This window comes from Kogia breviceps, chromosome 12 (genome assembly GCF_026419965.1).
Source record: "Kogia breviceps isolate mKogBre1 chromosome 12, mKogBre1 haplotype 1, whole genome shotgun sequence".
Lineage (NCBI taxonomy): Eukaryota > Metazoa > Chordata > Mammalia > Artiodactyla > Physeteridae > Kogia > Kogia breviceps.
In genome coordinates, this window is record NC_081321.1 from 14712876 (window position 1) to 14722497 (window position 9622).

At 40.9% G+C, this 9622-nt stretch overlaps 1 pseudogene; it reads right to left on the reverse strand.

Annotated features, from left to right (window-relative positions):
• Window positions 1-5712: 5712 nt before the first annotated feature.
• Window positions 5713-7172, reverse strand: LOC131766153 (lysosomal dipeptide transporter MFSD1-like; annotated as a pseudogene).
• Between the last annotated feature and the right edge of the window lie 2450 nt (window positions 7173-9622).

The following is a 9622-nucleotide window of genomic DNA, read 5'->3' on the forward strand; positions in this document are numbered from 1 at the left end:
TATAATTATGAGTTCTCCATGGGGAATGTCTATCTCCCTTCTCCCAGAGCCAAGGCTACAGCAGTATACATTTGGTATCTTCCTGTAATTCTTTCCCTTTACTTCACTAACTTATGCTTTTATGCAGGATTCTTTGATTTGCTTTTCTACTTTGTAAAGAGTCAAGGCTTTGTGTTCTTTCCCTTATGTTTGAGTCCCATTAAAACCCAATCACCAGAGAGCTATCCAGCTGGATTCCAACTTTTATGTGAATTTAGGCCTCTTAGGATTTCTTTTTTGGGTCCTGCTAGCCCAGTCATGTATTTTAAAACATGGTTTTGCATTTTATCTAGCTAAATTGACATGTAAGATTAAAAAATCTGAATAGATGAGAAACTATGGAAGAACTGTGATGTTTGAAGAACTGCCTTAAAAATGAGTTTTCTAGGGCTTCCCTGGTGGCGCAGTGGTTGAGAGTCCGCCTGCCGATGCAGGGGACACGGGTTCGTGCCCCGGTCCGGGAAGATCCCACGTGCCGCGGAGCGGCTGGGCCCGTGAGCCATGGCCGCTGGGCCTGCGCGTCCGGAGCCTGTGCTCTGCAACGGGAGAGGCCACAGCAGTGAGAGGCCCGCATATCACACACACACAAAAAAATGAGTTTTCTAGACTCAGAAGATGTTGTGGGCAAGTACTTGGAACTGTTATGAAACTGACACTTCTCATATTCTATAAAAATTTTTAGATCATAGAAGAAAAATAGCCTTAATACAAAACCTAAAGAAGATAGTTTCAGTAAAGTTTGTGGGTCAGTCTCATTTGTGCCTATCAATTTAGGAATCTGGAAAAAAAACCACAACATGTAAAATCAGGGTTTATTTCAGGAAGACAAAGATAGTTGACGATCAGGGAATCTAATATGTAAAGGATAAAATATATATTATCTCAGTAAATCCTGGAAAAGCATTGATTATATTCAATACAAATTTAGCATAAGTACTTAGTAAACTGGGAATAGAAACATTCACAACATAATGAAATAGTTATTTTAATTCAGTAATTAATATATTGTTTCACGGTTAAAAACTTGAGTTTAGAGCCTGAATAAAAGTGTCAAATTAGTGGTTTTATTTTTGAGAATCATATTTTTATAGTTCAAGATGGGGAAAAAAAGGTATCACTAAAAGAGGAATATTAGAATTGAAAGAGAAAAGAACCAAGAACAGAACTTTGAAAGAGCCCATAATTGGGGTTGGTGACAGGGGTAGAAACTGAAAAAGATGTCGTTAAAGAGTTTGAGAACCTGGGCAAAACAGCTTCTTGGAAAATGTAATGAGGAAAGAATTAAGAATAAGACAAGACCAAATGATGTAAAATATCATAGAATGGTTGAGGAAAAAAAAGGACTAAGGAAAAAAATCATTGGATTTGACTATTAGGAAGTCATGGTGACTTTTCAGAGTGATATTTCAGTAGAGAGTTGTGGATAGAATACAGATTGTAGTTTATTGAACTGTGGACTCAAAATGGAGTAGATAGGTGATTATACGTTTCCCCACCTTGTTTGTTGGTAAAGAATAAGAGAGAAACAAGATAGACCTCAGGTTTTGGTTTTGGTTTTTAAATAAGCAATGGTATTTATAGACTAAAAGGAAAGAAACTTGTATAGAGAGATTAAAGACTTTGATGGAATATGTTTTGGATATTAATACACTCAGGAAGTAAACTTTCAGATGGAGAGATTAAAGACTTTGATGAAATATTGTTTTGGAGAAGTCAGGAAACCATAGAGTAAAGAACTAAATAGTAAGAATTAACCTTGGTATGGAAAGAGACACTTTATTATCGGAGAAAGAAAGAAAAGATAAAAATATGTGTTGAGCACACAAAGAAATTTAGGAGTGAGGAAGGGGATTAAGAGAATTAATGTTTAGCCTTGATTTCAATGAAGTGAGCTCATTTATTGAGACTAGAAGTATGAGTAGGCTTTTGGAGACTTGAAAAATGTAGGAAAAGTTCTCAATTGGTGATGTTTCATAGTAAATTAATCAAGGATGATTAAAAGATAAATTACCAGAATTAAGAGGAGCTGAAATAACATTAGCTTACAGATAAGAAGCTTAAAATGTAGTGTTTTCCATTATGGTATAAATTTTAAATGTTGAGGGTCACGTTGCCTAGAGAGCACACTCAGAGACAGAAATTTGCAAACAGGATGTTTATTTTAATTTTTTTAATTATTTTTTTTAAGTGGTTCTTGTTTACACGTTTAATCTTAATGAACAGACCAACTCGGCACATTAATCTTCAGGACACAAACAAGGAGCAGGCAGCCGGGGCTGCCGAGCCCAAGTCCGCCAGGACAGCCTGTCGACCTGCAGCAAATAGGATGTTTATTGAGTGAATGCTCTTGAGATCAACACCTGTGGTAGAAGAGAAGGAAGCAGGATTGGGCAGAGATTGCCATGAGGCAATCTCGGCAAAAGCTACCACTAACCTCAGAGGTGGGTGCCCTGCAGAGCTGTCCTGCATTAAGTTGAGGGGGCCAGGCTGCTAGAGCCTCATGTTGATCTGTCATTAATGCAGGCAGCCCCTGATAAGAGGATGTGACCTTGGGCAAGAAGGCTGTCTTTAACTGAGGGCATTTATAGAAAGGCCTGATGGCTGAGGGCTGTTATCTGACAATACTTCTGTAGTGGGAGAGGTAAGTCTGTAGTCCTGAAGGGACAGGGCTTCACATAGCATCCACTTCAGTCTACCCCTTATGCTACTTAAATGCACGTTTTAAGTATCACTTCTGGAAGGAGGTCCTCCAGCATTCTGTTGGACCCGTTTCTGTGGGGGCAGCTTACGAGAGGATAGTTAGTGGGATACACCAAGGTCTGTATTAGTAAGCTGGGCTTGAGTGGCAATTGACAGTCCTCCACTCCCATCCCTTTATCTATTATATGTTGCCCTCATCCTCAGCTTGCATCTCTTCTGGTCTAGTTGGCTTATCTTCTGAGCTCGCTGAGCCCCTGGTCACCGTGCCCTTTTCAGGCTCTGGCTGTTGCACTCATTGGTTTACATTCAAATTTGGGCAAAAGAATACCCAGAGATGCCCAAATCGATCACTGGGGTGCCAAATATAAATATATTCCACACTGCCTTATCTCCTAATGATGATCAGGGTCAGTTATTCTCTTTTTTTTTTGGTACGAGGGCCTCTCACTGTTGTGGCCTCTCCCGTTGCAGAGCACAGGCTCCGGACGCGCAGGCGCAGCGGCCATGGCTCACGGGCCCAGCCGCTCCGCGGCACGTGGGATCCTCCCGGACCAGGGCACGAACCCGCGTCCCCTGTATCGGCAGGCGGACTCTCAACCACTGCGCCACCAGGGAAGCCCCAGGGTCGGTTATTCTTGACAGGATGATGATGATGCCCTTTTGGCATACTGCTTCTTTGGCAAAAGGATGCCGAAGTGCTTGGCTACCAACTATAGATTAAAAATTGCTGAGTCTCCTTTGGGAGCAGGAGGGAAGCCTCGACACCTAGTTTGAGCAATGGGGAAGCATTTGTCTTTAACAGGGAGGAGTGGACCACTTCTACACATACTTGGAGGACTTAGAGGAATCTATGGATTCTGGATTTATAATGCATCAACTTAGATGACTCCTAGCCCATATCTCATAGTCCCATTCTTTGCCAGCAGCAGCCTTGACCTTGGCATAGTGGATTGAGAAATTAATTTTCTTTGGAACTCTGCTAAGTACTGGGCCTACTCCTCAGCGTTTTCTGTCCTCTAGCTGCAGGAGATAAGATTATGTGCTGCCACAGAGACCTCCTGACTTTCACACTTAGCTGTTTTTTTTTTTTTTTCTCCAAACTTTGGATTTTAAAGAATTGAGATATAATTCACATATCATAAAATTCACCCTTTTAAAGTGTAAAATTCTTTGGTTTTAGTATATTCATAAAGTTGTACTTCTAATTAAAATCATTTCTATTTCAAAACATTTCCATCACCCCAGAAAGAAACCCTGAGCCCATAATTCTCTTCGTTCCCTTCTTCTAGCTTCTGGAAAGCACTAATCTACTTTGTCTGTATGGATTTGTCTATTCCACACATTTCATGTAAGTTTTAATGAAATATGTGATTTTTGTGTCTGGTTTCTTTTACTCAGGATGTTTTCAAGGTTCATCCCTATTATAGCATGTATCAGTACTTCAATTCCTTTTTATGATTAAATAATAACACACTGTTTGGATATAGCATATTTTGTTTATCCACTCATCAGTTGATGGACATTTGGGTTGTCTCCACCTTTTGGATGTTATAAGTAATGCTGCTGTGAACATTCATGTACAAGTTTTTTTGACATATATTTTTGAATTCTCTCAGGTATACACATAGGAGTAGAATTGCTGGATCATATGGTAACTCTGTGTTTAACTTTTTTTTTTTTTTTTTTTAATTTTTATTTTTTAAATTTTATTTATTTTTTTTTTGTGGTAGGCGGGCCTCTCACTGTTGTGGCCTCTCCCTTTGCGGAGCACAGGCTGCGGACGCGCAGGCGCAGCGGCCGTGGCTCACGGGCCCAGCCGCTCCGCGGCACGTGGGATCTTCCCGGACCGGGGCACGAACCCGTGTCCCCTGCGTCGGCAGGCGGACTCTCAACCACTGCGCCACCAGGGAAGCCCTGTGTTTAACTTTTTGAGGAACAGCCAGACTGCTTTTCAAAGCAGCTGCGTGATTTTACATTCCCATCAGCAATGTAGGAGGGTTCCAATTTTTCCACATTATGGTCAATACTTGTTTATATTTTTGACCAGTCACCTAGTGAGTGTAAAGTGGGATCTCATTGGGGTTTTGAGTTGCGTTTCCATAATTGCTCAAGACAGCATGTGCTTGTTGTCCTTTTGTATAGCTTCTTTGGAAAAATGTCTTCGTCCTTTGCTCATTTTTTCCTTGGATTGTCTTTTTGTCATTGAGGCGTTCTTTGGATGTTAAACCCTTATCAGATATGTGTTTTGGAAATGCTTTCCCCCATTTCGTGGTTTGTCTTTTCACTCTTCTGATAGTGTACCTTTTGTTTTTTCTTTTGCAGTGTTTGTTTATCCTTGTAGATATGCAGTTATCATAATTTACAGGATTTTTTTTTAGTAATTAATTGGACTATAAGAAAAACCATACAGAAAATGTGTACCACAAAATTATGTCCCTAGAGATTAGGGTCCTCAGTAACAGAAATAAAGAAGCTCAGAAGGGTCACTGCTCAGCAACCTCTGGTAACTAAAGAGAGCAGAACACAATCTGCTATTTGTGGAAATGAGACTTCATAAAAACATCTTTCAAATATTCCCTATTACAAAAGGAAATGCCTATTAAAATGCCATTGTTTATTCTATATAAAATATCCTTTCTACCCCCTCAAACTTTTTTTTTTGCTTTAAGATAAAGAAAAGGCCATATTCCTGATACACTTTGTGAAAATTATCTCAGTACAAGATGCAAAGATTTCCATTATATCCTGTCCTTACTCAAAATCACCTGCATGTACCAGATGCGGTTTTCTGAACTTCATCATTGATGAGCCTATTCCAAAGCAGAATTCTTCAGCAATCCAAAAGACACAGGCTAAAATAGTCCTCACAGTTATACTTTAAAATAGATGTATTCAAAATATAAATACAATAATTCTCCAGACCATTATTTTTCCTAACGACTAAACTCTAAATTAAAAAAAAAAAAAGGAAGTTTTCAAACCAATCATGTGTGCCGCCCATTCTCATGACACAGTCATTTAAACTTCTCATTCTGCATGAGAAAGTTTTATTTCTTCCCTTTGTCTTGCAGAATAATTTAGGTTCCCACCTTGGGCACGATTCACCAAGTAGAGTAAGACCACAGATAAAAGTGAGAAAGAAACACAGGCAATGAAGAAAACTTCTAAAAACAGATATCCCCAAGTATCCAATATCATGCCAGCAATGCTGGAAATGACTGCCAACCCAAGATTCTGAATGGACTGCATGAAGCCATATGCAGTTCCCAGTTGATGTTTGGGAACTACAAATGCCACCACTGGCCACAATGCACAGGCAAGCAATGAGTAGAGAGTCCCAGGAGACACATAGCAATCCAAGGGTTCCACAGCCTGAAGGCCAGCATCATGTGGGAAGCAAGAGTGGTCACCACTGCACACAGAGCCCAGATGATGTTCTTTCCTGTTTTATCCACCAGAAGCCCAAATATTGCGGACATGGGAGCTGATATTACATATACAATACAGTTAATAGCACTCGCTGCCTGGGAGGAAAAGCCAAATTTCTCCGTAAAGAAACCTTTCCCAAGTCCAATGAAAGGGAAACACAGCAACATAATAGCAGACACAGATGGTAAATATGAGCCACAAGGGTAAGGAGAAGTCCTTCACATCAGTTAACTTTATAACTGCAGCTGTTTTTCCTTGTTCTTTATGAAGGATTCATTCTGCTGTCTGATCCAAGTAAGCAAGGGCCAAGGCACACACTAGTGAAAGAATACACGTTATACCCCCGATCATAAGTGTGACCCCAAGGGTTGTGTGACCAGGAGAACCCAGTGAAGCTTGAACCTTAGAATACAGCCATCCCATGAGGTTCATGTTCACTATACTTCCAATTCTAGCCATGCTAAGTTGGAGTCCAAACACCAAGTTTAATTCTTTGCCTTTAAAACAACTCACGGCATATGTATTCTCGGCAACTGCTAAGGACTCCCCACCAATCCCAAACACAAACCTTCCAAATTCCATCAGCCGAAAAGTGTGAAATATTCCACCCAGAGCAAAAGCAACCTGTCCAACGCGAACAAAGCAACTAAACATAACGGCGCCCCATCGTATTCCAAATACGCAGTCTATCAAAAAGCCACCAAAGAAACACAAAACTGCATTGGGCCAAGAATACCAGGCACACAGCATACAATTTCGTGGTATTCACCTGAATATCCCGTTTAACCTTAGTCTGAAGGCCGGCGGGATAATCATAGCAAAAATAGCTGCCGAAACCTAGGAAGCACATCAGCAACGGCACCAAGAGCTGGTGCGCCAGGCGACTGGGGTCGCAGAGGGCCGGCAGTGCCCCAGAGGCAGGGGGAGGTAACGGGGGCGCCTCTGCTGGCCTCCTTGGGGCCGCCAGGCAGCAGCGCCCTCACTTCCTCTTCCTCTTCCTCCATCGGGCCAATGGGAGACCGAGAGATGACAGTGACTCCTGATAGTGTACTTTTGATGCACAGAAATCTTTCATTTTAGTGAAGTTCAATTTATCTAATTTTGTTGCCTGTACTTTTGGTTTCATGTTTAAGAAACCATTGCCAAATCTAAGGTCGTGAGGGTTTGCCCCTGTATTTTCTTCTAAGAGTTTTATAGTTTTAGTTCTTTATTAATTTATTGAAATATAGTTGATGTACAATGTAGTGTTAGTTTTAGTTGTACAGCAAAGTGATTCAGTTATATCTATTCTTTTTCATATTCATTCTGTTATATTATTACAAGATACTGAGTATAATTCTCTGTGCTGTACAGTAGGTCCTTATTGATTATATATAGTAGTGTGTATATGTTAATCCTGAACTCCTAATTTATCCCTCTTCCCCTTCCCCTTAGGTAACCATAAGTTTGTTTTCTGTGCCTGAGTTATTACTCAGCCATAAAAAAGAATGAAATTATGCCATTTGTAGCAACATGGATGGACCTAGAGATGATCATACTGAGTGAAGTAAGCCAGGCAGAGAAAGACAAATATTACATATTGCTTATATGTGGAATCTTAAAAAATGATACAAATGAACTTATTTATAGTTTCAGTTCTTAAATTTAAGTCTTTGATCCACTTTGTGTTAATTTTTGTGTATTCTGAGTTAGAGATTCAACCTTATTGTTTTGTATGTGGATATCCAGTTGTCCGAACATCACTTATTGAAGAGACTATTCTTTCCCTATTGAATAGACTTGGTACCATTGTTGAAAACTATCAACGTATGAATTTATTACTAGACTCCATTGATTTATATGTCTGTCTTTATGCCAGTACTGATTACTGTATCTTTGTAGTAAGTTTGAAATCAGGAAGTATGAGTCCTCCAACTTTATTTCACATATGGCTTTTAATTAATGATTTATAACCACCAGACTTTCATTCTTTTTCTCCAGAGCATAAATTCTCAGAAACTGCTCTAATTATATTTTTCTTAGAATGTCTATTTCCTCAAATTCTCCAAGTCCTGATACATTGCACCTGCTAAACCATTTCTTCCCACTGGTGTATCATCCCAGTTCACCACGGGTGAAAATAACAATTGCACTGTCTACTTCGACCCAGGTTTCTTAGAATCTAGTTTTATAATATTCTTCTGGCTCCTTCTGGTCCATGTTGAGTAGGTGGAGGGCAGGTAGGAGGACCTGGAGCTACCTGAGATCCACCACCAGTGATGGGGTTCTCATTGCTAGTCAGCCAGAGAATATTCAAATACCAAAATCTCATCTTCGTATTCGCTTTCTCAGAGGGTGCTGGTACTAACTGAAGCAGACTCTGAGACAGACATTAGTGTGCAGGGAACTCATTAGGGGCCCAGTATTTGTTGGGGAAGGAAAGGAAGAGGCATTGGGCAGAGGCAGAAATTGGGCTGTGATGCAGTCTCCACGTAGCCTCAGCCAACTTCACGGGGAGCTCGGAAGCTGGGGAGGCCCTGCAGAGTTGCCCTGAGTTGGGGTGAGAGGGTCAGTAAACTTGTGTATGGACTAGTCATCTTATGGGCTTCTGTTTATGGGGGATGCAGCTGTCTTCAGCTGAAGTCAGTTCCTGGAGAGGGCTGAGAGTTGAGGAATCTGCCAGCAGCTCTTACGGCCACTGAGAAATAAGCCCTTCAGCCCTGAAAAGGGGATCTGAATGCTCATTACAGAGCCCACCATCAGAATCTGTCAACCAAGAAATATAATTCCAGTGATATGTCTGAGACAGTTACAGGCTTTTGGCATCCTCTTATTTTCCCACTGATATGAAAGAGGGGGTTGGAGAGCAGGAAGGCATTAGGCAGTGGAGGTGGTACAGGACCAAATCCAGGGGGATTGTAGAGAAGGCTAAAGCTGCTGAGGGGAGAGAAAACAGTTCTCTGATTCCACGATTGCATCCAGGATCTGCTTCCACTCAATTGTGAAGAAATGGAAGCAGAAGGCTATATTTAATTTAATATAATTTTTAAATGTTTTGCCTTTACACAACAGAAATTTATCTTCTCACAGTTCTGGAGGCCAGAAATCCAAAATCAAGGTGTCACCAGGGCTGTTCTCCCTCCGAAGTCTCTAGGGGAAGATCCTTCCTTGCCTCTTCCAGCTTCTGGGGGCTCCAGGTGTTCTTTGGCTTGCGGCTGTGTCACCATCTTCTGGCCTTCTCCTCTCTATTTTCTCCTCTTCTGTTTCCACCTCAATATGGTTTTCTTCTCATTAGTCTGATGTGTAGTCATTGCTCAGTCAGCCTTTAGGTTTTTTCAGAGGTAGTTGTTCCATATGTAGCTGTAGACCTGGTGTATGCATGTGAGAAAGTGAGTTCAGCATCTTTCTACGTTGCCACCTGGAACCAGAACTGCTGCATTTTATTACGATTATTTGTCTTTTTGTTCTTCAGGAA